This window comes from Anomalospiza imberbis, chromosome 1 (assembly GCF_031753505.1).
Source record: "Anomalospiza imberbis isolate Cuckoo-Finch-1a 21T00152 chromosome 1, ASM3175350v1, whole genome shotgun sequence".
Classification (NCBI taxonomy): Eukaryota; Metazoa; Chordata; class Aves; order Passeriformes; family Viduidae; genus Anomalospiza; species Anomalospiza imberbis.
Window position 1 is genome coordinate 12,735,256 of NC_089681.1, and position 26,631 is coordinate 12,761,886.

Sequence of the window (26,631 nt, forward strand, 5' to 3'; positions counted from 1 at the left end):
AAACAAAGCTTTGGAAAAAGCTTCCCAGAGAAGTGGTGGAGTCACCATCCCTGGAGGTATTTAGAAAACGTACACGTGGAACTTGGGAATATGGTTTAGTGGTAAACATGTCAATGCTAGTTAATGGCTGGATTAATGATCTTAGAGGTTTTACTCCACCTTAATGATTCTATGTATTTGTGACATATTGGTATTTGTTGCTCCACTTTAGGGTGGGGACTCTGACCCCCTCTCCTGAATAGGCAAAGCTATTTCCTATCAGCTACCATTAAGTGGCCATTCCTCTTGGCCACATCCACGTCCTCAGGACTTCCTACTAAGTGGGTCAGATTTATCCCAGGTTAGTGTCTTCATTTTCCTGGGTCCTGTACTCAGTTTTCTTTTTCCAAGTTCTGCCTGAGGAGTCATACCTCCCGGTTTAGGATTGCAAATCCATCAAGCCACAGGGTGCACTAAGACCAGCACTCTGACATTGCACTTGCAAGTAATTCTTCCCCTGAACTTTGCCAGGAAGGCCCAATTCACTTTTGAAATACCAGAAAATACTATCAGATATAATCAAGAATAAAATACTTGACATATAAAAGCCGTTTAAAGCTGCAAAAAAAAATTTCTTGTTATGGGCTCTGTCATTGCTAAACATAGGAAAATTGTCTTGTGTGAAGGAGCACTGCAGAATGAAGCCAATATTTTTCTATTCTGGGCATTTTAATGTAAAATACCTGGCCTTGACCATCATAGAAGCTGGAATTTCAAGAGAAAATGGCCACAAGATCTTGTGGCTTTTTTATGCTACTGGAGTGTTATGGTCATTTGCAGGTAATCTGGGTACCATTTTATCCCTCAGAGATGGAAGAAATTGGATGGAATTAATTTTGCCTCAGAAATGAAAAACTCCCTTTACAAGACCTGAACTTGTTGTTGACTCTGCTGGATTTTGCATTTAGACAGCTACCATACCAATTTATCTGATATTTTTCAGTCAATTTGGCAGTCATGTTTTGAGTGCTGGTAAAATAAAGATAACTCTGTCTCATACTGTGCAAGTGCTGCAGGATTCCTCAGAACAATCACAACTCAGATTATTTTTATAGTGTGGTTTTTATAGTGATATGCTTCACCATTCTATAAGGCTGAGTAAACATCCACTCATGCTAGACAATGTTTTTCTGTTTGTTTATGTCAGTTAAAGAGCTTGAATATACAGACAGGGAATCCTACATTGCTTCCCTTAAACCAACAGAATATGAAATCAGCTGGGCTCAGTGCCGAGAAGCTGATTTCTGGTGATAAACTGGAGTAAAATAAAATCTGCTCCATATGGTTCAATTGTAAACTTTGCAACTACAAACAAAAACGTGCTGTGTGACTAATATTGCAGTACAAAAGCAGCCATAAAGTGCTATCCCTTAAGGCATACCCACAGTCAGCCTGCCCACTTTCAAATGTACTCTTGAATTAAAAGGGTGTGTGGGAGACCAGGTGATGCTTGGTGTGTGTATTGCTGAGGGAAGGATGTGGTGGTTCAGGTTTCTGAGCCCAGGCCATGAGCTGGGACATACCCTGCATCTGGCAGCAGCTGCCCCTGCCTTTCTGCAGGAGCTAACCTGCAGGAACTCACACAAAGGTAACCAAACTCATGTCAGGAATGAAACTCCCTCTGTTTCTATCTGCTGCATGGTTGGCATTGTACGCTTTTATCCTCAAAGGACATGCAAATGGGGCAAGGCTAAATGTATGATTCTTCAACTTCCTGAAATCCCACATAATTTCTACATATTATAAATCCTATGTATCTATTTGTTTCCAAGGAGAGTGAGCAAGAAGGCAGATTGAGGTGTTCAGCAGATACAAAGCACATAAATGATCCCCACATACACTAACCAACTGCTCCAGGGCAGTGCCTGATCTTGTCTTAGAAAGGAAAAAGTAAATAGGTGTTTGAAGAGATCCCTGGTCTATCAAAGAGAATGTGTTTTGTTCAGACCTGCCAGCCAAAGCCTGGTTTAGTACCCACTACTGATAGATCTCTGAGCATGTGCTGTTCAAGTACAGCATTTTTGGATTAGATATCACAGCAGAAACCAGATATCCCCATGAGAAAGTTTGAATGTTACACCTGACTTTTGGAAGATTTTGATAGGAGTGCATTCGGGACACTTTGGTGCAGAAACACAAAAATGTTCTTAAGCTGAGATAGATTAACTGTGTCAAAAATTGTAGGGGATTAAACCTCTTTTTTTCTGCAGCACATTCAATGGTCCCTTGGGTTTAGAGTTGTAGAAGAAAAAAAAGGAAACACTTTGCCACTATGAATTAACAGCAGTCCCTGTAAACAGTCTTGCTAAAGCAAGGAGCAGCATGCAACCTTTACGCAATGTTTGAAAGAAATTATGGGAAAGAGGCCAAAAAAACATTACCCTTAGTTTCAAACTGTAAAAGTGTTTAAACATGTTTAAGGACCCCATACACTCCCCTTGTACTGTAAAACCAGAACCTTCAGGGAACAGAACGTAAGGAACTGGAAAGAAAGAACTGAAGATTTATTGGTGTTTTCAGCATAAACACTCCTCAGTCCCATTTGCAGAAAAGGAAACAAGCCTGCTTTTCTCTTTCAGCTAAATGGAGGTTTTCTAAACTGCCTCCTTGCTATGTAAGTATGAAATAACTTACTCAAGTAAAATATATCATATTACTAACTGCAATATATATGGACAATATTTTTTAAACTAAAAACAAACAGAAAGTGCCACACTATTTGATTTCAACAGGACAGCTATGCCTTTGGGTTTAGATCAGACAATGCTTCCAACTCTATTGTTGCAGGCATTCCCAAAGCATCAGCAAAGGGCTTCCAATTTTTAATAGAAATTCTCAATAAGGCAGAGATTATTCTTTTTCTTTATTTATTTTGCTTTAGTTTTGATCACTCCAATAGCCATGTAACATTTGGAGGTAGCATGGGGTAAAGCTGTAGCTGAACATACTTTGCTATTGGTTTCCTAATTGTAACAAAACTTCAGTTCTCTTCTGAAAGGGCACATGTGCATTGACTGCCTTGTTCAGGGTTAGGAGGAGGCAGCTGAGCTTTCCTGGTCCCCTTGAGCCTCGTTTGACATCTGGTTCTGCTTATCCAACAAGAAGCAAAGGTACTTGGCAACACTGAAAAAGAGAGGAGGAGAAGGTAAATGAACCAGGACAAACTGAAAAATACAAAGTATCTGAAAACTTTAATAGAAAGCACAGTTATTTCTAGTAACCTTGGGACAGGTACCAATAATAAGGTTTCTTCTTAACAAAGTCCTGTAAAACTGAGTCAGAGTGCAGAACACAGAAGCAAAGCTCAGACCCAAACATGACAAAGGGATGGCCACAGCAACACTCATGGCTGGCTTCCCCTGTGGTGGTGGTCAGCAGCCAGCCAGCAGTGCCACTGCCAGAAGTATTTAACACAGTTATTCACAAGGTATAGATGGAGGATTAGAAGCCTTTGGATGGTTAAATGAATACAGAAAGACCTGATGGTGTCTCTGTGCCCTTCTCGCTCTGTTGTGTTGGGTCTCGCTCCACATATCTGTGTAGGACATCCAAGTTGCTCCTGGATCTCAGAAGACTTTTGTTCAATTTACCTACCAAAGTAGGTTTTGCCTTCTTGAATGTAAGACTGCCATCCTTGGCCCTGAAACCTGTTTCTTCTCCAAATTTGTGAATGTAAGACTGCCATCCTTGGCCCTGAAACCTGTTTCTTCTCCAAATTTGCCTTTAATTTAAACTTTGATTTCTGAAATTCACTCATAAGGTAATTTCTACATTTAAAGCATCAGCCTTCCTAATTACAGTACATATTTGAAATATAAAGTACACATAGATGTCTGTCCTGAGAAGTTTAATAAAATCACACAGAACTGAGAGACATGCATTTCTTTGAGCTTGTTTCTTCAGCACTCTGAAACATTCTTTGATTGGAGTCTGGTCCTCTGGCATTTCTGCCCCGTGGTATGTTCTGTCTCTTTTCTTGCTTCAGACTTTTCATCCCTCATAAGCAATTTCTGCTTTCTCTGAACCCAACTGCAGATGGATAAGAAAAAGAGCTCCTTTCATTCTTCCCATTTCATGTGTTCCAACAAATAGAAACAGTGAGGTTAGAGACTATTCACAGCACTTTGATTATACACATGCAAAAGCAGCTATATACTGGTCACCACAATTTCTAGACTGTAAATACAGACATTCTCCAGACCCTTGCTTTTGTTATGTTCCATTATGTGAAAAACTACTTCTGTGCTCATGACTCACTGAAAGACCCATGTGCTTCTACAGCCCTTCTGTCAACAAGGCCCACAACATGTGTCAGATTATGTATTAATTCATTACAATTAGGAATATTCTGAACTGACCCCCTATAAATCTTTCTGGCAACAATCTTCCTTTAAAAAATCTATTTGATTTAAAGAGCCCTCACTAAAAATAACCCACCAAAACTCATGAAAATATAACTATCCTTTTTCATTTGCTTGAAAACTTTCATAAAGAACATAAGAGTTAAATGCTAGCACCTGAATTGCAAAAGACCCGATCAATGCACTTAGACTGCTATTGCATATTGCAACATATTCTTTTCCTAGAAAAATAGCAGTACATCTTCTGAGCAGCACACGATGCAAGTGGAGAAGCAATTTAGGTTAGTCAATAACTTCCATCTGTTCTGAAGCAGAGAGCATGAAAAGAGTTTCTTTATTCAGGCATTTATTCATGGCAATGCCTCCTCAGTTTTATTTGTGCCAGAGCATGCCATTAGTGTGTTCTGCAGCTATTGCTTGTCCTGTACATTTTTCTGAGTGACAGCCATACAAAGAGGTGGACTATTAACTGGGATGCTCTATCAATTCTTGTAAGATGTATATTTATTTCTTTTCTGTGGCCTGACTGAATAACACTACTAATCTCCCTCAGCTTTGTTCTCTATGAGTTCCTTGAAAAGTGTATGTTCCCCTCTTTTATCATAATTTTAGAGTTTACTAGCTTCAATTAATGTGTCTTCATGAGAAAAATATGAAAATACTTTCTTAAAGTGTTTCCCGATCTTTACTCTGTTTTATATTTGAGTGAAACTGTTTTTCTCCCTTGCTAATTTAAAAACATACACTATCCATTTTTAAAGTTTTATTCAACCAAGGGCTGTAACATACTTGCTGAAAGAGGTTAGGATTTTGAAAACCTAGAAATTGTGACCCTTAGGCCAAATGTTTGGAGAAGTATCTATTCATTCAGGGTTCTCAACTTTAATATGAACTATTTTGGATGCCAAACTTGAGACATCAAATATTGTCTCTGTCTAAGCTTTCATTGGAGACAATAACCTCTGCAGGTGATCATCATGTCCAAAAAACAAGTTTCACTTCACAATGACAGGATGAGGCAACATTTTTGAATCCTGCACAGTTCAGAGCCCCAGATTTTGTTGCCCAGTTCTGCCCTTGCAGCCTGGAACAACTGAAAAGGTAACAGGTCACAGGACCTAACAGGTCGCATTGTCCTGTGAGTACTTTGAAATGGGCCTTAAGGATTTCATTTTCTTGTCTCATTTTCTGCCTGAGAAGTTATACACTTTTGGGCATTATAACTACACAAAAAATTAAGATTTCTGGGCTCTTTTCTCTTTTGCAGAGGGACAAGGCATTTGACCTCCTCAGATACTCCAAGCCTCTTGCTATACCACTATCAAGAAGCACATTTGTCTGATCACATATGCTGAAATTTTAGTCTCAGTTTAACCATAAGACAGAGATTTTTTTCCATATGCAAATGGTACATGTTATTTGGAATGATCTTAGGACATTGCTTTTGTAGAAACTCCACTATTTTCCTGTATAAATATACAAATACCCGAAATGTATTTCTTTCTTCCCACTTGGTTATTTTGCATATTCTCTGCTTTAAAAATTGAGATTTAAAGTTTGCTCTCTTATGCATGGTAAAGGATTTCAAATAATTTTGCCTATTGCAGGATCCTACGAGTTCATCCCCACTGAAGCTGCATTTGAAGAAAATTCCTTTTTCCTTGTCAAGTCCATCTAGAGCATTCCTTAGAGCTGCAGCCATTGGGAGTGAGGCATATCTGGCAGTTCCACACAAGATGGAACAATCTAGGACTGGGAAGGAAGAAATGTAGCTCACTGTTGTTTTTAGTTTCAACTCCTCTGAGGCTCTAAACTCTGAGTTGTCTTAGAGCCACAGCACAAAGACACAAATTAAGCAAAACAAAAATTTAATTAATTGATTACAGGAAGTTCATGAGTTTGGGAAATGACTATACAAACATACAAGAACAATGAGCTTATATGTTGCCCATACAAACACAATGAGCTAAATCATTATCCCAGAGATGTCTGGGGTGACAGGAGCCTTGGGAGCCCCAGGCCAAGGCTGTGTTATGCAGGGTTGTGTCTGGCTCTGGGCTGGCTGCTTGAGCTGCCGAAGAGCAGAGGACTATGGGCTAAGTCATGAACATGCAACTATGGTCCCAGAAGGAAGCTTCTGCCTCCAGGATTTACCAGGTTGTGACAACAATACAGAAACCTCTTGTGTCTGGGAATGTTTTTTACCCAGTTTCTTGAAAGAGGACAAAACTATTGAGCTACTTGAGTAATTGTTGCATGCTGCCAACTACCCTTTTATGGAAACAGTTTTAGGAGAACTGGTTAAAATGGTAATGCTGGAGGTATTTTGAACATCCCTGTTTAAGAAATGAAATAAACTCTGAAGAATAAATCCTGGCAACCATAAAGTATTTATTCCTAGATATGACTTGCCCCCAGGGTAATTAGCTTGTGGACTAACCTTGAGTTGTGGACTCCTGAAAGTGTTGGGTACACATGGTCTTGCATAGTCAGAGCAAAAGCAAGTAGATGGAGATAGGCTCAGAGCCGGGCTTTTTGTACACAAAAGACTGTGAAAGAAACTAGACTCAGGCCTTTTAAACAGTTAAGGTAAGACAGAAATAAGATTGCAAGAGCTCCAGTTCTTAATGGTTGGAAAATGAACATGAGAACTATTTTATAGAGGCCTTATGTTTGCAGAGAGTCTTTCATGTATCTGAGTATTTGTCTTCTTTCATGACAATAGCATCATGCCTAGATTTGCTGCTTTCCTGTTCTTAAATTTGGTGTCATTCTGTTGTGGGCAGTGTACGAGCAGATTTTGAAATATGTCCTTCAAATTTGTGCAGATGCACTTAACAACAGAGGAAGTCTCAGCATATTGAACAAACAAAGGTGGAAAAGAGTTGTCCAAAATCATATGCAACTCACAGCTTTTCTTTTCTTTTTGCAGTTATTCCCTGGACCGTTGAAAAGTAAATAAAATAATTTTTTCCACCTTTCCCCAGTTGCCTGCTCTTTTCTTTGACTCCTTGTTAATGCATTTTGTTGGCACCAATAGCACTCAAGGTGTACATTTTGTTTAGCATATGTAAGAAGATTGGCAGGCATGGAGGTAACCTTCCCTTCAGCAGCCCATGTAGTGCTCTGCTTTGTAGCCAGATTGGTGTTGAGAACACACGAGTGTTTTAGCTCCTACTCATCATTGCTCCCACAGCATCCAGGCTCTCTCCACCCCCACCCCACTCCCACAGCCCAGTAGGCTGGGTGTAGGCAAAAGGCTGGAAGGGGACACAGCCAGGAGAGCTGAGCCAAACTGACCAATGGGATATTCCATACCATATGCTCAGCAAGAAAAGAGCTAAGAGAGAGGAGGAGGTGAGAACAGTCATTATTTATGTGATTATCTTCCAAGACAACCACTATAAGTATTGAAGCTCTACTTCCCAGGAAATGGATGGCCATCTCCTGCTGATGAGGAGTAAAAACTTTTTCCTTTCTTTTCTTTCTGTGCACAGCCTTTGCATTTATTTCTCAAACTGTATTTATCTCAACTCATGAGTTTTTAATCTTATTTTATTCACCTGCCATCCTCAGGAGGATGAGAAAAAATGGCTTGACGGGCTCCCGGTGTCCAGCCAAGGCTAACCCACCATTGTATGATCTGGTGGACAAAGATTTTACAATGAATCTTGGGATTTATTTGCAGCTTCCAAGCGATGTTGGATAAGTCATCTATCTCCTGTGCTTCTGTTTCATCTTTACCTTTTATTTGTTTCTGTATTTACTTTTAAAAAATCGTCATCTCCCCTTTGAACAAAGGACTATGATCATACATTTGTGGAGCACTTATCCCCACTCAGTGAGGAGCACAAAGTGCAGGAGCTCATCATAATAACAAAATGAACTTGTGGCTTAATTGTTGTTGCTGTTCTTCAGGAACCTACTTGACATATTGAGAGATTAAGTTGCAAGACTGAAAAACTGTGCTAATTCCTTACTTTCTCCAGCCTTCTTTCTTGAAGGGCTCTGCAGCTGTTCAGGATATGACATAACAGAATATCTGGTGCATGGTGTTCTCTCACTGCCATGTGAAGAAGTAAAACCTGGGATTTAAGCCATATGATAGATACAGAGTGATGAGGGAAGAGTATCTAAAGAAGGCTGTCCAGTACATTCATAAATGTTAAACACTTCCACTTTTGCAGGTCAGGATTTCCTTACTTGTTTTTCCTTTGAATAGCAGCCCTCAGTTCTGGTCAGCCAATGGGATTTGTAACGCTTTTCCATTACAATGGCCTTGTCAACTCATTTCCAGGAGTCAGGTTAGTGCAGAATTTATGAATGCAACATTAAAATAATTTTTTTAAAATAAAACCACACATAAGTAAAAGCAACATAATGAAAATATTTTCTTAAATGTTACAAAAATCAGTTACATTTGGTCCATCATGTTAACTGATATTGTTAGTTCAATAACTGATATTGTTCAGTTTTCCAGTAAGAAGTACAGTCAAGGGAAAATGCAGGCCTTGGTCTTTCCTACTGAATGGCCCCACTGAACTAGTCCTCTTCAATGTTCAATTACAAACAAACTGTTAATTTATTTTATTTTTATGCCTAGAAATAGAAATAGAGCTAGACAGAGGGAAAGGTTTTATGCATGATTTTTTCTGCATCTTCCTGACAATAAATCTGCTAAAGTAATTGGAATGAAATACAAGACATACTAATCAGCAGGGACTGTTGAAATCTTTGCCTTCAATCTTCCCCTTAGGAATAAAGATTTAACATAAAGAAGGTATAACCAATAAGAGCATCAAATTTAATAACAAACCCAACCACTGTGAATATTCTTCTAAATGAAGAAGCCCTCATTATCCAAAGTGTACACATCCACCAAGATTAATTTGATCATCACTGTTATTCTCAGAGGTGAATTTAATCTATTTATAAGTATCTTAAAACAAAAAAAAAAAAGAGAGAAAATAGTTTTCCAGTGAAACTTAGTTTTCTTGCAGTGGAATACCCTTTCCCTGAAGACGGCTAGCCTGGTTTACAATTGTCATTGAGAGACAGAGATGGATATGTATTCAAATGTTATTATTTTTCCAGCTTGTTTTTATTTTTGTGCATGAAATCTGGTGAGAGAAACTACTCTCTGTTAGCAACACCCTTGTAAGTATCTAACAATCTACTTTAAAACAGAATAAGGCTATATGTTTACTGCTGTTTCCCCTGTTCTGCCTGTTTTCAGAATTGTTGGTATCCTTATATTCCTCTGGGAGAAAGAAGGCAAGAATCTGTCTGATTGAAATGCTATAAAGTACACTTTATACACAATTGCCTCCTATAGCTGAATAAAACACCAACTCAGTCTTCTCCCAACACTCATAAAGCATCATTTGTACTCAGAACATCTTTTGGCACAATCCAGCTTCCTAACCACTCCTATTATGTGTCAGGCCAGATGTTGGCTGTCAAAGTAATCATGAGCTGAGTATGGGTATTCTTGAAAACTTTTGACTGACACATTTATCTCCCTGCCAGTTGGTGAGTCTACCTCAAAAACCAATGAAGAAGCAGGTCCTGATTCAAGAGCTGGTGAACATAATATAACTTAACTTAAGCATTTAGGATCCACAGTAGGCTTTTTTTCACTTCTGTCCATTTTCATTTTAGGGTCTGTAGTCTTTCAAGGCACTAAGCATCTCTGTGTATCAGAAGTGGAAAATATGTTTAAATCTCAGTAACACCCTCAGTGTCTAAATAGAAACTGGTAAAAATGCTCCTCTCTCTGAACATCTTGGTATTCTCTTGGGAAGATATAGGTTCAAATACGGCTCGTGGTGAGGGTTGATCCCATATCCCATATCCCACATCCCACATCCCATATCCCATATCCCACTATTTTTCATAGCTGAAATTATGTATTAAATAATCAGGTGCGTGGGAGACAATGCCGGTTTGGGCTCCCCAGACCTTTCACTAGACAAGGATAGTCAATCTTTCTGTGGTTCAGGATGTCTCAGGATTTATTTAGTTTCATTTTTGTTGGAAGATCGATGAATTCTTTTCCTCAAAGGACTAAAAATATTTAATAGAGAATTCAACACCTACTTTTATGACCTGGAAATGTGTAAAGAATTTGGCAGAGAATAAGAACAGAACGTTACATTGTTTTTCATATAAGTTTCAGCATGTTTTCCTAGTAATACTTGACTAAAGCTGTAGGATGAAATCCAGAAAATAGAAAGTATGTTGAGTGGATTTCAAAACATGACATTATATCTGAAATATCACGCAGTGGCTACTTGTTTGCTACGCTTACGCAATATTGCAAAATGAAAGGGTAAGTGCTTACATGACAGTGTATGATACACTGTCTTCTTCGACAGCGGATTTTCCTACTAGTCCCTCAGGAATCTGAGTGATTTGTTACTGTAAGGCATTTTTTCCAGTGGCAAATGCTGCTTCTTGGTAGCATATTACTGAATCGAGCGTGAAAAGACAGCTCATTCCTGCTATTCCCCCATGGTCACACAGCGTTCCTGGCAGGAGGATGGTGCACGCTTGCATGAGTGAGGCTGTGGGTGTGAACTGCGTCGAGGAAACAGGGAATTGAAGGCAGGATCCACCCAGCCGTACACCCACTCACGACACTGAATTTCCACCTCATTTCCCAGTAAAGTCCTTCTAGGTTTTTGTTGTAGGAAACAAATTTGGAAAATGTAAACCTGAATGACTAGTGCTTCACCCATCCGTTGAACAGCAATAATAATAATAGGAATAAAAGTATATTAAATAAGAGATGCTTGCAGTAGATGTCATTGGAAGCATGATTCAAATATCAAATGTAAGTAACTCTACACTAAATTTTATGTAAAATAAATTACTGCCTAAAAATGAAACCTGTTTTATTATGCAATTACTTTCCAAGGGAAGCAAAGAAAGTGTTTGGGGTTTTCACCAATGACCTGGTGGAATCATCAGGAAAATTGCAAGTACCAATCCTATGTAACACGCATATAAATGCACGATACATTTTTCATTTTAAAAGTCTGTGGTTGAAGTTCACAGTGTGATAGCTCACAATAGCTGTTCATAAAAAATCCTTTTACTCAAGGTGAGGAAGAAGCAGCTGCCCTCGGCCTTAGAGTTAGACACAGTAGATTTAATGAGGATCTCTCAGAGTAAGGTATTTCAAAACCAGGGCTCTCATTTTTCAACAAGAAGTGCCTTTATTTCCCAGACTATAATCAGACTCCCAGACTAGGAGGCAATTCCCCTCCTACTTCAGACAGGACATGCGCATCCAAGAATATCAGGTTTAGGTCCATGAAGAGGAGAAGTAAGAGTATATCCAGGACACTACTAAGGTGAGGGTAGAAGAGGGGTTTAGAGTAGAAGAATGTGGGTAGAAGAAGGGTTTAGGAATCTACTGTGTTTTACACATTTTATTTGGTGTATTCTTTCTCTCTTTCTGAAGGTATACAGCTGAAAAAGGTGAAATGAGGCAGCACACAGTTTGACTGGGGGGAAGCTGGGGGTGTGATTAAGGGTGGGACAAGACATAATAGTATTCCCTGCTGTTAACTCCAAGTCCTTTCAAGTTTTTTAACATTTCTTGTTTTCCCCAATTATACTGCTTGTTTTCAGTCTTGGGACACTGTGTCTACCTGCAGGGAAATATTGTTTATCCTCATGCACCCTGATAGTATAACTTATTGTTCTGTATTGCCAGCTAAGAGCACAAGCTGGAGTAACTTCAATTTTCAGTAGGAACCCCAAAACCTGAACTTGTTACATTTCACTGTAAAATAGAGTACAACATCAAGACTATGGAACTCCTGTGTGACTTCCTTCTTTGTTTGTTTTCCTTTCCTTGTGGTGCGTCATTTTAATGAGTTTGTGTTTTGCTGCTTCTCAGTATTCACAGTGGAATATGAGGGATTCTGACATGTTTGACCCAGCTCCAGAAAACAAAACTGAGCTCTTCATTAGCCCAAAGACAGCAGTTCCTTCATATTCTTTATCTGCATAGTTTAACACTTGAGCACATCTATTTTATGGCCCTAGCCATTACCTGCTTAGCATCCCCAAACTGTCATACCCAACTCTTCCACCTTTAATTCTGCTTCAGTTCTCATTTCTCATTATCTTTAGAAACATGTATTGTTCTCCGTAGTAGTGTCTGTATGTGAAGTAAATGCAGATAATTAAATATACATCTGAAAGAAGGGCTGCATTAAAGTATTGTGTTACATTAATCTCTTGGAGACTAAAAGGCTAACAAAAATTGGTAAACAGCAACAGTAGACACACAGAAAACAAGTGAGAAAAAGACTTGTCTAACTCAAATTCACCAGTATTGGTCAACTACCTAAAAATTACAGCAGATTTTTCTTTATTTATCCTCAGACCATGTGGAATACTTACAAAACACAGAGGTCCCATGAACAAATGATATTTAGTCAATAAAAATACCTTTGCAGTCTATTAATTGCAGACACTATCACATTCAAGGACATCAAGGCTTACAGCTGTCATTACATCTTTTATGTTCTTTGAATTTGCTTCTCTGCCCGGGGATTCATTTCTAGCTTGTACAGTCCCACACAGCAACTCCCTGCTATCCTGGCACAGTCTCATCCAAGAGTATTCACCTTTAGTTCTTCAGAGATTTCCACCATGACATCCCCTTGTCTTCATTCTAACAAATGTTCACTGTAATAAAATCTTGTAATTATAATGCCTGTGAGTTGTTTTCCAAGGCCAGAGTGGTCTTGGTGTGACTCAGAGCTATGTAGGGATAAGAAGATGGAATAGAACAGTCTGTTTCAGTTGGAAGGAACCTACAACTATCATCTAGTTCTACTGCCTGACCAATTCATGGTGGACCAAGATAAGCACTTTATTAAGTGCATTGTCCAAATGTCTCTTAAATACTGATAGGCTTTGGGCACCAACTGTCTCTCTAGGAATCCTGTTCCAGTATTTGGCCATCCTCTTGGGAAATATATCCTTCTCAGTATCCAGTCTGAGCTTCCTCTGGTGCAGGTTTGATTCATATCCATGCTTCCTATCAGTGGATACCAGGGAGAAGAGTTTAGCACTTTCCTCTCTGCTTCCCCTCCACTTGTGCAATGCAATCAGGATCAGACAAATGCAATTGATTCCTTTTTAATGGCAATAATAATAGAAAAGGATAAGGCTGTCCACATAGTTAAACACTGGACAGCCATTATATTTTGGCATCCTGATGTTTCTTTACTTCTTCTGGACTCTTTTGCACAAAAAATATGGACCCCAAGTTGGCCATGGACCTTTTCAGAGTTATGCAAGCTGATTTGCCTGTGCTAGCTCTTTCATTTTGGAGTGATTCACCTCCATTTTTTTTCCATATAACAGTCACATCATCAATTGCATCTATGCATCTTCTATGTACATATCACCCACATTCAGCCCTCACCCCCCCCCAGAAAAGCATTTCCTCAGGGATGTGTTCTGCAACAGAAATGTGCGTCCTGTACATGTGTGTCAGTAGTTAGAGGGGCTCTGTTGTGTGTGGGATACATGGCTGTAAGTCCTAGGGCCAAACGGATGTGTTTGGGATAACCATGTAACAGAGATTCAAACTCTTAAACCCAGTCAATAAAGGATGTTACTGTGACCACCCTCTGGCTCAGTCTTGCACTAGTATAGCGTAGGCACATTCTTAGTTTTTATTAGAATCTTCTGTTAACTTCAGATGAAGATATTTGGTTGGCTTGAGGGCTAGCTGGAGGGAGATGATGAGAGGAAGTGGGTATAGTTGCAACATAATGTTTAGATGTGGTAAACTGAGCTTATTTCACCCCAAGTCTTAAAGGAATACAGACGTGCGTTTCATGCATTTGGCAGAGTTGTTTCACAGAAATAATACTCTAAAATTCACTCTGTAGATACCATGAGTAGCTTACACTGCCTGAATCCAGCTAAGTAAACAAAGAATTATTGTTTAGTTGAATGACAATGAAACCCATACTTCAAGGTAAACAATTCAACATGATCCACCAAAGGCTGATATTTGCTAGAAAACAACTGCCAGGATTAATCCATAGACCAAAGGATAACATAATGCAGGCAAGCTTTGTTGTATATCACTGGATGGCCATTGGGATATTCTATATTTCATCACTTTAAGTGGTTCCCTTACAAAGCAATTCTTGCAAAGCAAAGCAAAAAACCTGGAACATAAGGGCTAAACAGAAGGCATTAAGTACATCTTGTCCTTATAGCCACTGGATTTTGCTCACAAATTAGAATTGTCATAAAAAGTGAAATTCCTTATTTTTTGGCATGTTCTAATGTTTTTTGGAGAAGGATTTTCTTGTTTGGATTAATGCTTTTTCTGTTACATATCCTTATTTCATCAGTTATATGCACTGAATGTGATTCCAGTTTTTTCTCCCATGTTTGTTGGACCACTGAACCATGGTAAATGAAGGCACAGGGCCAACCATATGGTAACAATAACATGAGTGCTGCAGTAGAGGAAGATCAAGAGTTGCATATACATAAGGTAATATGGAATATATTTATACAGTTTTGAAGAACAGCGCTACTCTGTTTTCTTCAGTAATATTTATGTTCTTTGGAGTGACAGAATGAGGTCAAATCCAAGATGCACTACAATGAAAGTACCAGTCAAAAAGAACTTGTCTCTTTCATCTGTTCTAGAATTTGATCTTTCATATAACTTTGTGGAAATTATAATATATCAAGCACTATTGGAATTTGCCTAGGAAAGATGCAATTTTCTTTTCAGAAAATTGATGTAATTAAAAAAATATATTTAACAGAATGACTTGTGTTTCAAACAGTAGAGCAAAAATTTATGTCCTGTACCACTTCCCATTATTTTCAGAATGCCCCATTTATTGGAACCATTTCTTATGTCAACTGGGATAACTGAAATGCCCAGAAAAGTGGTGTGCAAATACCTAAGCCTAGTTAAAATTATTTATTAAAATTTTCAGCTTAACTATAAAATGGTGTGAAATATCATTCATAAATACCTTACCATAATTTAATCAAATCTAATCTTAGTCAATCACCAGCAGCAGCTCTGAAAGCTGCTCACTTATGTTTAACCATCAATCTCAGTTTAGTTTTTGAACTACCTAACCTGAAACTGGTTTATTGCTTTTCAGTCATGTTAATAGGTGAAAAGATGGCCAAAAGTAATAAATGGAATTTTTTTTTACCAGAATTGGGTGGGATTGCAGCACTTTAAAACACTTTTTTGATGAAGTGGAAGCACTTCATCGCTTTTGATGAAGTGGAAGCATGGAGCTTTCATGAGAAATGGGAGAGAGCATTACTTGAAATTGTACTAACTTCAGTAAAGAAGGAATAGGTTAATTCCTCTTAAATATTTGCTGAGTCTGTTTTAGATACTAAACTAAAATATAGGCTGTGTTCACAGTCAAGTAAACAAACTGAGAGTTCTGTTCAAATAATGGGCAGTATTTTTCACTTTCCCATGCCATTATATCTGTCATTTACAACTTGATTATGTACAAAACTGTTCATCAGAATATAATTTAATGGCAATTAAAATAGATTATCTCAGACTATCTGATAATAAGTGGGTGTATATTCATTATGGTCAGTACTGAATGTTAAGTTAGGAGAATTTACCTTTTCCAGAAATTGAGGTGTTATATTTTAGTTAAATGGTATGCCCTGTCTCACCCCTGGAAAATGTATGGTTTATTCCAAGCCTGTGATCCTCCCCTGCAGTATCCTGTGTCTGTAATCCCATTGCCCCAATCTGTTCCGCGCCCACTTTGAATCTCCCTGTTCAGTGTGCCGGGGGACGGTTCTCTCTCTCTTTTCTCCAGCTCTCCTGGCCGGTGCTCTCTCAGCCCCTCTCTCCCCCTTCCCTTTCCCCCCCACCTCAGAAGCCATGCTGCCTCCCGGGGGTAGGACCCCCAATAAACCTCATCTAATGAGCACCTCAGAAGCCGTGTGGAGTCTCCTTGCCTGCCTGCTGCCACCAGAGAACTCACAGCCTTGGGCCCCCCCCCCCGGAACGCGCCGCAACGAGAAATTTTATTTTTTGTCCTGGATTTCTTGAGAGATTTATAAGAAAAGAGTCTTTTGAAGTTGGATTACAGTGAAGTATTAGTTTAAATGAAGATCTATAAATATTCTGTGATGTTCTTAAAGGCCACATTCAGGCTGCACAGCTCTCTGTTACCCGAGCTATTACCAAAGGCAGAGCTGGATAGCAGTCAGCATGAATCTGTAGGGTAAAAAGCTCCTGGAGCCTGGCTTAGTTTCTTCAGGGCTTCAGGTCACTCCACAGGGTGATCTAGCATGCTATTTGCTTTAAGTATTTCCTTGTGTGAATTATTCTCCTCTCTTTTTTTGGTGAGAAATTTTATGTCATACCAAGATTTGCAGACTCATGTCTATTCAGATTTACTTCTTGAGATTGAATGATATCTCTTTTCTTTCTGTTTTTTAAATCCAGGCAAAATTTCCACCGTACTGTGTTACCAGCAGAGCTCAGTGAAACTATCATAGCAAAAATAAAACACTACAGGAATGACTTTTTGGATAGTTTAGGGTAACCTATTTCATTTCATGTTCATCCACATAAAGCACCATAGTTTCACCAAAATGTTGTCACAGAATCTTAGACAGTAAATAAATATCAGATACATTCTTATTGAACAAAGATTTGACATAAGTTTAAAATTGTACTGGATATACATATATGAGCCTCAAATACAAACTTCCACTCAGTCTGCACCTTTTTCTGTGGGTAAAGCACTGGTACTAAACTATAATTTCTATGTGATTGTGCAGGAAGAGAAAATTCTTCTGGACCAGCTCTGATTTAAGATGCATCAGCTGATGGGGATGCATCAGCTGCAACTTAATGTGCTGATTTGGCAAGGCAGAAGAACCACCATAACTGGCTGCACATATGTTCTTAGCTCACCTAGATATAAGGTTAAAACGTGTTGTTTTAAACTAACACATTTATTTTGTTCTTAGGACAGGTGGGTAGACATAGGAGGCAGCTGAAGAACGTTACTTGTTAAATTAATGCCAGTTTTAATAGTTCCAATGTTATGTGTAGCAGGAGTTAGCTTCAAGAAGAGATTTGATACCAAGGTTGAAGACAGCTCTTGTCTTTGAACATGACACTGAGGCATAGAAGGTATACTACATGTGAAGGTAAGAAGACTTCCTAGATATGGGGAGGACTAAGAAATAAAAAAGAAAAGCAGTAGAGAAACACTAAGATAACAGGCATGGAAGGTATGATCTTCCTTTCCAAATATATTTTACTCCATTAGTAGACATGGCCAATAAGTAGATCTGACCTTTTTTACACTCCCAAATGAAGATCATATTTCATTCAGCTTTTTTTTCTTTTACTTCCACAGTGAGTCTTGATACATTGAAAAGAAGTTATTTTATAGAGTTTTTTCTTCCCCAGATGACCCCAAGGTTATATGAAAATGTCACCCATGGAGTTTCTGAGGATATACCTCCTGAGTTCAGGCCTATATATATATATATATATATATATATGCATATTGCTTCAAGGAAAATTGATGTAGCACCCTGTCTTAATAGACTGGTTAATGAAACACACATGAAACCAAATTTTTCAAAATTGTTTGTGGTAAGGCTACTGTGTCATGTGCTGTATACAGTATGAGCCATCTCTCAACTTCACTAATACAGAGACAAAACTTTCCTCACTAGAGCTGGCAATGTGACTTCTGTGCGCTGGTTTCAACAGGCTGAAGCTCAAGTTACTGCTCTGTTCTGAAAAAAAGGTATATTGAAGTTCTAACCTCATGGTCTGCAGTCACCAGACCCCATGCCAGTGTCAAACACTGCAGATAGACAGCAACACCACTGAACCTGTGTGAACTTCCACTGCTGTGACCTCCTGCAAAGTGTGAAAAACACTTCGAAGTTTTCAACCTCCTAAAGAACTCATCTGTCATTTAGAATAAAAAATATTCCTTGTTTAACTTCAGCCACATGAGGGTCTGGGTGATTTTCAGGGACAACAGAAGCAATAAACTCGTGGGATTTTCCTGGTCTGTGCAGGTGCAGGGCACCTTCACTTTATAGCAGCAACTGACAATCTCCAGGAAAAGAGGGCACTCAAGCAGTAGATACTTTCCCCTCTCCCGTTCCCAGATGGTGCTGCAAACTGGTGAGAGTGGAATTTCCCTCTTCAGCCCTAAAAGTCTTGACATTGCTCCATTACACCAAGTCCCTGGCTGGTACCTACACTGTGCACGACATAGCGCAGTGTCGAACTGCATGGGTCAGTGAAGAAAGTAGGAGCACTGCAATTCAGACTCCCTCTGGAACAGGACAATTTGTCTTTCCAAGCTAAAACATTTTGAGGATGAGGTTTGCAAACTCTGGAAACTCTTCAGCTTCAGGACAATCCTATCAATTCATATTAGAAAGTAATAGTCTACTTTTGAAATTATTTTCATTTGTTTAAAAAATCTCTAGTTTGCTGAAACTCTTGAGGTAAATCCTTGTCCTTCTGGAGAAAATTTGCACAAATTCAGTGTTTTATTTATTTTCAAAGCATTTTATCAATATTAAATCACCTTCAAACCGCTTTTAGAGAGTAGGTAAGTGATGTCACTTTCACAGATGTAGGGTGGGGAAACAGGCTGAGCACAGCTTAGCCTTGGATTGTGCTATTACAGAGAGGTTCAAAGAGCTAAAGGAACTTCACGAGTCTCCAGCCCTAGCCATGAGTAATATGAACAAACTGCTGTCAACTCACTAACGTGTGAAATATAGTGGGCTAAATTTTATGAGTTTGGGTTGACTGATTTAAACAGCAGTGGTTGGGAGAACACTTTAATATTAGTTCTACTGTATAGGATTTAGGTAATATTCTTCAGGCTACCCTAGGCAGTCATTGACTGAAGCACATAACTATGAAATGAACCTTTTACACACTAAATTCTTGTCATGCTGGCTCATGCAGGAGTCATCACTTGCTGCTGTCACAAAAAAACTGGTGTAAGAAAGTGATGAATCAAGGAGGGAATTTTCCCTTCCCTCCCTAGAAGGCTCCTCTGGATTCTGTGGGAGTCTTCCTCTCTGCTTACAGATCATAAACCACTCAGTGCTGCCAGGAAACCACAGAAAGGCAGCAGAGTCATGCAAAACTTTTTTATGCAATCATAGTGTCTATCTTTTAATGACCCAGTGAAGTAGAAGTTGCTCCAAACCACCGGAACTGCTTTTGTATTGCACATCGGGAGGCTCCCAGCTTCTGATCCCCAGAGAATCTGCACATAACTGTAAGAGATACATCCAATGTACGTGGCACAGATTTCTCATAATTTGTCCTATGAAGATAAGTTCTTGGAGATAATGTTCTTTTTCTTGTCTCTTGCACATTTTCCCCTTAATTTAAACTGAAAAAGAGGCCAGAAATCAAGCTTTCTTCCATTTAAAAAATATTTTTCCTTTATTTTGTGCTTTTTCAAAGAATTTCAAATCTCTCTTCCTAGAAAATAACTTGGCATCCCCTTGTATAAAATAAGTTCTCATATAGCTACATTGCATGATAAACAAAAATTAATATGGTAAATCCTGCTTTTATAAGAAAAGCACAGGAACTGTAAAAGTAAAGTCACTTCTAAAGTGCTACACAGAAAATGAAAGATCTACAGCTGATGGAAATGTAGCCTTGGAGTTTGTGTGTTCCTGCTCAGCCAGGCAGTTTGCTGAAGGTGATGTGCTGTCTCACATCATGGTCCTTAGTAAATTTGTGCCCTGATTGCCTGGCTCACAATGTTTTCCCTCCTAGGCTAGGAAGGGATGAGTGTCAATTGGGTACCTCCCACCACCACAGGACAGCAGACCTTCCCATCCCACATTTTGTACAGGAACAGGAGTGAGGAAGCAGCTTCAGAAACTGTGGTGACACAGTCACAATTGTTTTTTGTGTTTCAGTCTTACATTACATGCCACCACAAAGTACGGGACTTCAGATATAAATAACTGCCTTGATTCATGTTTCACACTGGCTGCAGGCAACATAGTGATGCATCTCACTTTCTACCTGACCTGTGGATGTGTGAGTTACACAAAGATTGACTCAGTCAATAAATCATGTGTGGAATCTACACCCCCACCATGGATTCAGAAATACATTCAAGCCACCTGTGAGGGATATATTTAGAGGAAGGAGGGTAGAGATGGCCTTTGGCACAAACTCAAAACCTATCTTTTCAACTAACATTTGGCTTACTGGATTTCATTGTATGGCTATATTAAGCTTCCCTTGAATGCTTTTTACTTCTTGTTTGTATCTTGCAGGGCCTTTCATGAAAGAACATGTGTTCCTCACCTTTTGCAGTAGTATCATTTGGTGATTGTACCAAAGGCTAGGCCAACCTGGCCTCCAGCCAAGTCAACTTCTTGAGGCCTGAGCAAAAGTTTATTTTAATAAAATTACATAAATCATGTCAGTCATTCCCTTGCCTGGTTTGGGAATAATTTTCTTGCACTTATGAAATGCACTTATGCAGCTTCCATCAGCTTTGGTCTTTGCTTGTAGCAGGGAGGTTTGGCTGGTGGGTTGCCTGTTGCCCTGAGAGCAGTCTCTATGCTATTGACTATTTCACTCTCAATTTCCTATTTAGTGACAGATCAAATAGTCTCCATAAAGGGCAGAAGGAATGGCAGAGAATTACTTTCTTCAAGTAGAAAATAATGTCCCATATGTGACCCAGCAATACCACTCCATGTGGCACTTTACTAGCTATGCCTTAAAGAACTGGATTGTGTCCAGGCCCTAGTGTGGTGCTAATTATCACAGCTTTTGGCTAAGAATGAACAATAAATCTTTAAACACCAACAAGTCTGATTAGGCTTGATTTTCTTTGGCACAGTTGTGGTACCTCCAAACAGAAAAATGTTTTTGCAGAACAGGTTCAGTACATGTGATACTTCCTTGCACACAACACTTATCACACTCAGGTTTATTGATGCAGGAAGTTAGTTTCCCAGTCCTATTCTTTAAAAAATTGAGGTAAGGCCAAATCTTCCAGTGATAGAAATCAGCATAACACCGTCGTCCTTAGTTATGTTTTCAATAGTTCAGGATATAGATCTTGGATTTCAATCCTCTAGTCTAGTGGTAGAAAAGGTCTATCAGGTCATGTTGTCTATGTCCTTATCTGTGAAAGATTGTTCCCTTGTGTACAGAAATAGGAAGCAGCCCAACATTGTTTTTAAACATTTCATTTCCACAAATGGTGTCTTTACCACTTTCCCTTGGGAGTCTGCTCCATTCAGATGGGGATTTTCCTGGCTCTAAGCTCTACAGTTTTCATTTCATATTCAGATCCATAACTTCTGTACCCAGGTAATAATTTTCCCTCTGGCTATTTGCATTCTCCAAATATCTGTAGACCATTGTCATGCTCCAGCTTTTTAATTTTTAGACAACTTGCAAATACCCAACTCTTACTTGTTAAAAAACCTGTTCACTTTAAAACTGTAATTGTTCTTAAGTGTCTTTTTCTGAGCTGCCTCCTGTTTGTCAGGAATCACCTGCTGTCCAGCAATGAATGCAGCATGCAGCTGCAGATCACTAGGATGGAGCAGAGACAGACTTTGTCTGGGGTGAGAGGGGAAGGTGATGCAGCCTCCACATGGATGGAGACGCTTGACTGAGCAGTGGGGTGCTGAGCAAGTTTCTACATGGTAGCACTCAAAGGTCCAGTTTGCCTTCCAGAGCAGAGCAGGGGAAGCACATTTCAGCTCTTAAAGCATGTATTTTAAAGTAAAACCCCAAATCCTACTCAAGACTGCAGCCCTGCAGGGGTCAGTTGAAATGATCATGCCAAGAAAAGTGACCCGGGCGTTATCCTGTATCTGGGATTTTCAGTAACTTCTAGATGTTTTCCAGTGACTATGATTACTCCAATGTAGTGAATGTATGCCTAGCAACATAGATGCTGAGACTCTGTAAAACCCAGAGGGAGGAAGGACTGTCAGGAAGAATGCCAGTGTCACAGGATTCCTCTTGCAATGCTGCATGTGACAACTTGTGGCCGACAGTGCTTGTGTCTAACCAGTTTATGATGAGAGTTGGTTGACCAAAAGGAGATTTAAAGAAGTTTGCTCTGAAGTCAGTAGCCTAAGCTTCTTGTTAGAAAGCAGCACAAGGGAGGACAGGAGGACAGGATTTGCTGTCTTTCTTTCATAAACTGAAGGAAGAAATACCTCCCTTTCTAGCCTTTAGCTATGTCTTTCCTAGAAATACCTTTTCTTTCAAGACTAGAAGATGATTTTGCCCTTTCTTTTAAGGAAAGAATAGTTATTGTTGTATTCCTTCCACACTGATGCAACCTAATAGATCACATACATATTTATTACCTAACCTTTTGCTATTTGATACTATCTGAATGTGTCTGCTGTGTGTGCATAGCTACAGAAAGGGCAATAGCTGAAGAATATCTGTGAGGCAGGGGTAGCCATGGGCACCTCCTCAAGAGGGTAAGGAGTGCCCTCATACCCCTTGGAGGTCTGCCTCATACTTCACAGTGAAAATGTTGAACCTGAAAGCTCTCTGTTATGGAATGATTGCAAAACTAACAATTCCATTAGAATGTGTGACTGCCACAGCAAAGGCCAATTTGGTACCAGACTCCAGTTCCTACAGAACCACTTCATGAGGCACTCAGAAGGATCAAGGTGTTGTAGTAGATCTCTTACTTTAAGAATGAAACACAGAGACAGAAACATTCCCTTCACCACTATTGATGTGGCCACAACCTGGGAAAGTACTTTCATATTGAAACAAAATGACTGATATAGTCAGTCCACAGGAATGTTCTGATAATAGTTTGCAGACAAAACCAGTGCCATTGAATATTCTACACCTGCCTTGCATATCTATGATGACTTAGATAACAAATTATTTTGTCCTCATTTTGCATGAGGAAATAATATTAATTTATTCCAAATAAATTAGAAAAGTGGACCTGGGGACTGGTAGATCATTTAAAAATTAAAAAAAATATACCATAAAATTATAGGAAACAGCTTTCCATACTGTGTCTTTTATCAATCATATTGGGTAAATTTGACTTTATATGGTTTATCCCAAGTGGTTACTATTATTTCTACATTAATTTGGCTGGAAACAGCCTTGGAAGATATGAATTTACTTGTAAACCCATTAACAACCAGATGGTTTGGAAAGGTCATGAATGAGATGGGAAAAAAGTGGCCTGTTGCATGATCCAAACCATAAATATGGGGCCTCTCAACAGACACCCTCATAAGTAGTTGAAAAGAGGAGAAGATGGTATGATGGAGCTAAAAAAAAAATCTTTATTAATGTTGAAATGTTTCCTGAATGTGTATCCATATCTTTCATTCTAAAATAAAAGAAAATACTGCTACAAAACTGTAGCTAGATCTTTGTTTTATACTTATCCAAGCTTATATAAACAAAATGTTCCCACATTTTTTATATTAATGTCTCTTTTAAATAAATTCACAGAGGCAATATTTTAAGTCATTCTGACAATAATTTTTTTTTCATTCTTTGTTTCCAGGGTACTCAGGCACAACACACCGCCTGAGCTGTTTGTTTTGTTTAAACCTAGGCTCTGTGTTCACTTTGTTGCTGTGAAAACACTGATAAAAACGACAATAGGTTTATTCAATGAGACCAGGTGGTGTTTCGGATCAGACACAATCCTGTGCCCCAGAAATGTCCTCATTCCACTGAAGCCTTGCTGTACAGACTTGTAAGTCCTTAACTGGTAAAATGGACAACAGCCTTCATGAGTCATGCTGGGCAATAACCTCTAAACACTGTATTTGAATCTGGGAGAAGCACTGCACGGTTTTCCAGCTGCTGGAAAACTTGTGAACATTAATGTGCGTAAGCTGATGGCAATAATGTGATGTATTTGGTCACATATATAGGCTGAAAGGTCTGTTCCTAAGTGTTGTGAGATTTAGTGTCTTGTTAAAATGGAAGTGATAGGGCCCACTCCTTTGTTTCGATAATGGGATTTTTGATCCACAGCATGGATGTGCTGTTTGAAGAGCAGACAGTCAAAAAATACCACAGAGCTGATGGATCCTTCATCCTCTTTTTATATAGACATTGATTCTGTTTTCCAAGGTGTCCTCCAGCCCTGGGAGTCCCAGAGTACTACTTCTACTCAATAATGATTGTGTAAGAACTTATCTAGATGCAGAAGTCCTTTCTACAATATTGACCCAAATATTCTGCGTTACTGCTGCTGTGTTCCATTGCTTGTTCTTTCTCTCTAACAGTAACCAAAAGTCAAATCATAGTCTGATACCTGTGTGCTTTAGGAATCACATTTGCTAAAAAATCCCTAAACTATTAGAAGAGAAAAAAAATCAAAACATGAGTAAATGAATATTTCTTACAATTCTTTGAATTGTATACAAAATGTTAAGTTTTGGCTCTTCTTTAAAAGCATCTGTGACTTATTAGAGGAAAGGACTCTTCACACAAATGCTGAAGGACTAAAATGTCTAGTTTTGAGTCTCCTGTCTTGTGTCCATACTCAAAGGAAGTAGAAGTTTCTTGAAGTTGTGATTTGCCATTTTTATGTTGCATCCCACTGCTTGAAATCCCAGATAAGTGGGCCCAACTGGAAGTAAAAATCAAAGCTATCTAAACAGTTCTGACAATTTGTTCAGCATTCATCATTCATATCTATACAGAAATTTGAAACAAGCTTGAATCCCTAAAGGCTTGTGTTTAATAAAACTGTAGATTAAAGGCTGCAGCACTACCAGAGGCTACAGCCTATTGCCTGTTTCCAGCAGGCAGTGTGCCATAATGTTTGAAAATGTTATGGAGACATTACATTATCACAGTGATGTTGCAAGATTCTGTGTTATTTTTCTGGCAGTAAGAGAGCTACTATGAGCTGTTAATACAAAATCCAGCACTCTAAGCCATCCATGTGGCTATGTACAAACCCTAGATCAGATTTAGCTAACATTGCAGTTTGGCATTCCAAGTGTGGCATACACACTGTACCACTGTCAGGAGAACATCTCAGCAATTATCTCAGCTTTTCTGTGCTCTGGGCACAAAGGTGGCTTGATAGAACCACGAATCTGAGCAGAAAACCACTTTTATATTTTACAAATGCATGGCCAATCTCACTTGAGATTCTCCTGGAGTCCTGTCAGATGGTCTGGCCTACAGAGAGAGAGGTGGTTTGCAATTTTTTATGGACAAGGGCAATGGCATATCATACTCCCATGGGTGATTTCTACTCTGTATTTCTACCACCCCCCTGACTCTTCACCTGAGCATCACATTATTTCATACCATGAGTGAGTGTGGTTTCTCTAACAGCTGTGACATCAGGGCAGACGTGTTTATCTGTGTCTTATGTGTGGGGACAGGGACACTGTTTTGCACTATGTCTAACTCAGATGTTTTGCCATCCATGTGTTGATCACAGGAATATTCTTTCAGATATTAAGAAATATAAATGAGCTGTGCCTCCATCCAGTTAAACTGCTCAGCTTTTTTTAATCAATACTGATGTTTTATTGTAGCAAACAGTATCATATCTCCTTCCACCAATTCTCTCAGGTGTTGCTCTCACAAGAAAAATAATACCATTGCTATTTTGTGTTAACTGTGGAACATTTTTTGGGAGAAGCACGTTCAAATCATCAATAATGTCTGTGGTGATTCAGCAGAGCACTATACTATACCCTTAAATGACAATTAGCTGTCTCTTCCTAGATTTGTAAGCTTTTCTTTAAAGAAGTTTTTCTTCTTTAAGAGAAAACATTGCAAGATGCACCCTACCTTGCACATTACCATCCTTTAAATCAAAGTTTTTTCAATACTGTTTCATTTGGACTGCAGATATAGCCATTGAGTATTCACTCTGTTTCAGCATATCGTACTATAAGAAGGAAAAAACAAAATGTGAAACTGAAAGATTACTGAAAATTAAAGGTAAGCTCTCTTTAGAGGGTAAAACTCTTGTTACTTAAAAAAAAAAAAAAAGAAAAAACATGTAATTAGCAGCATATTTCCACTCCTTTTTACAGTTCACTGAGAGCAGAGTAGATATGCTTCATGCACCAAGAAAGCACTGCAAATAAAAACCCCATCATTTCCTTATACTCGTAAATGTTCCCTCTGAAGTGTAATAAT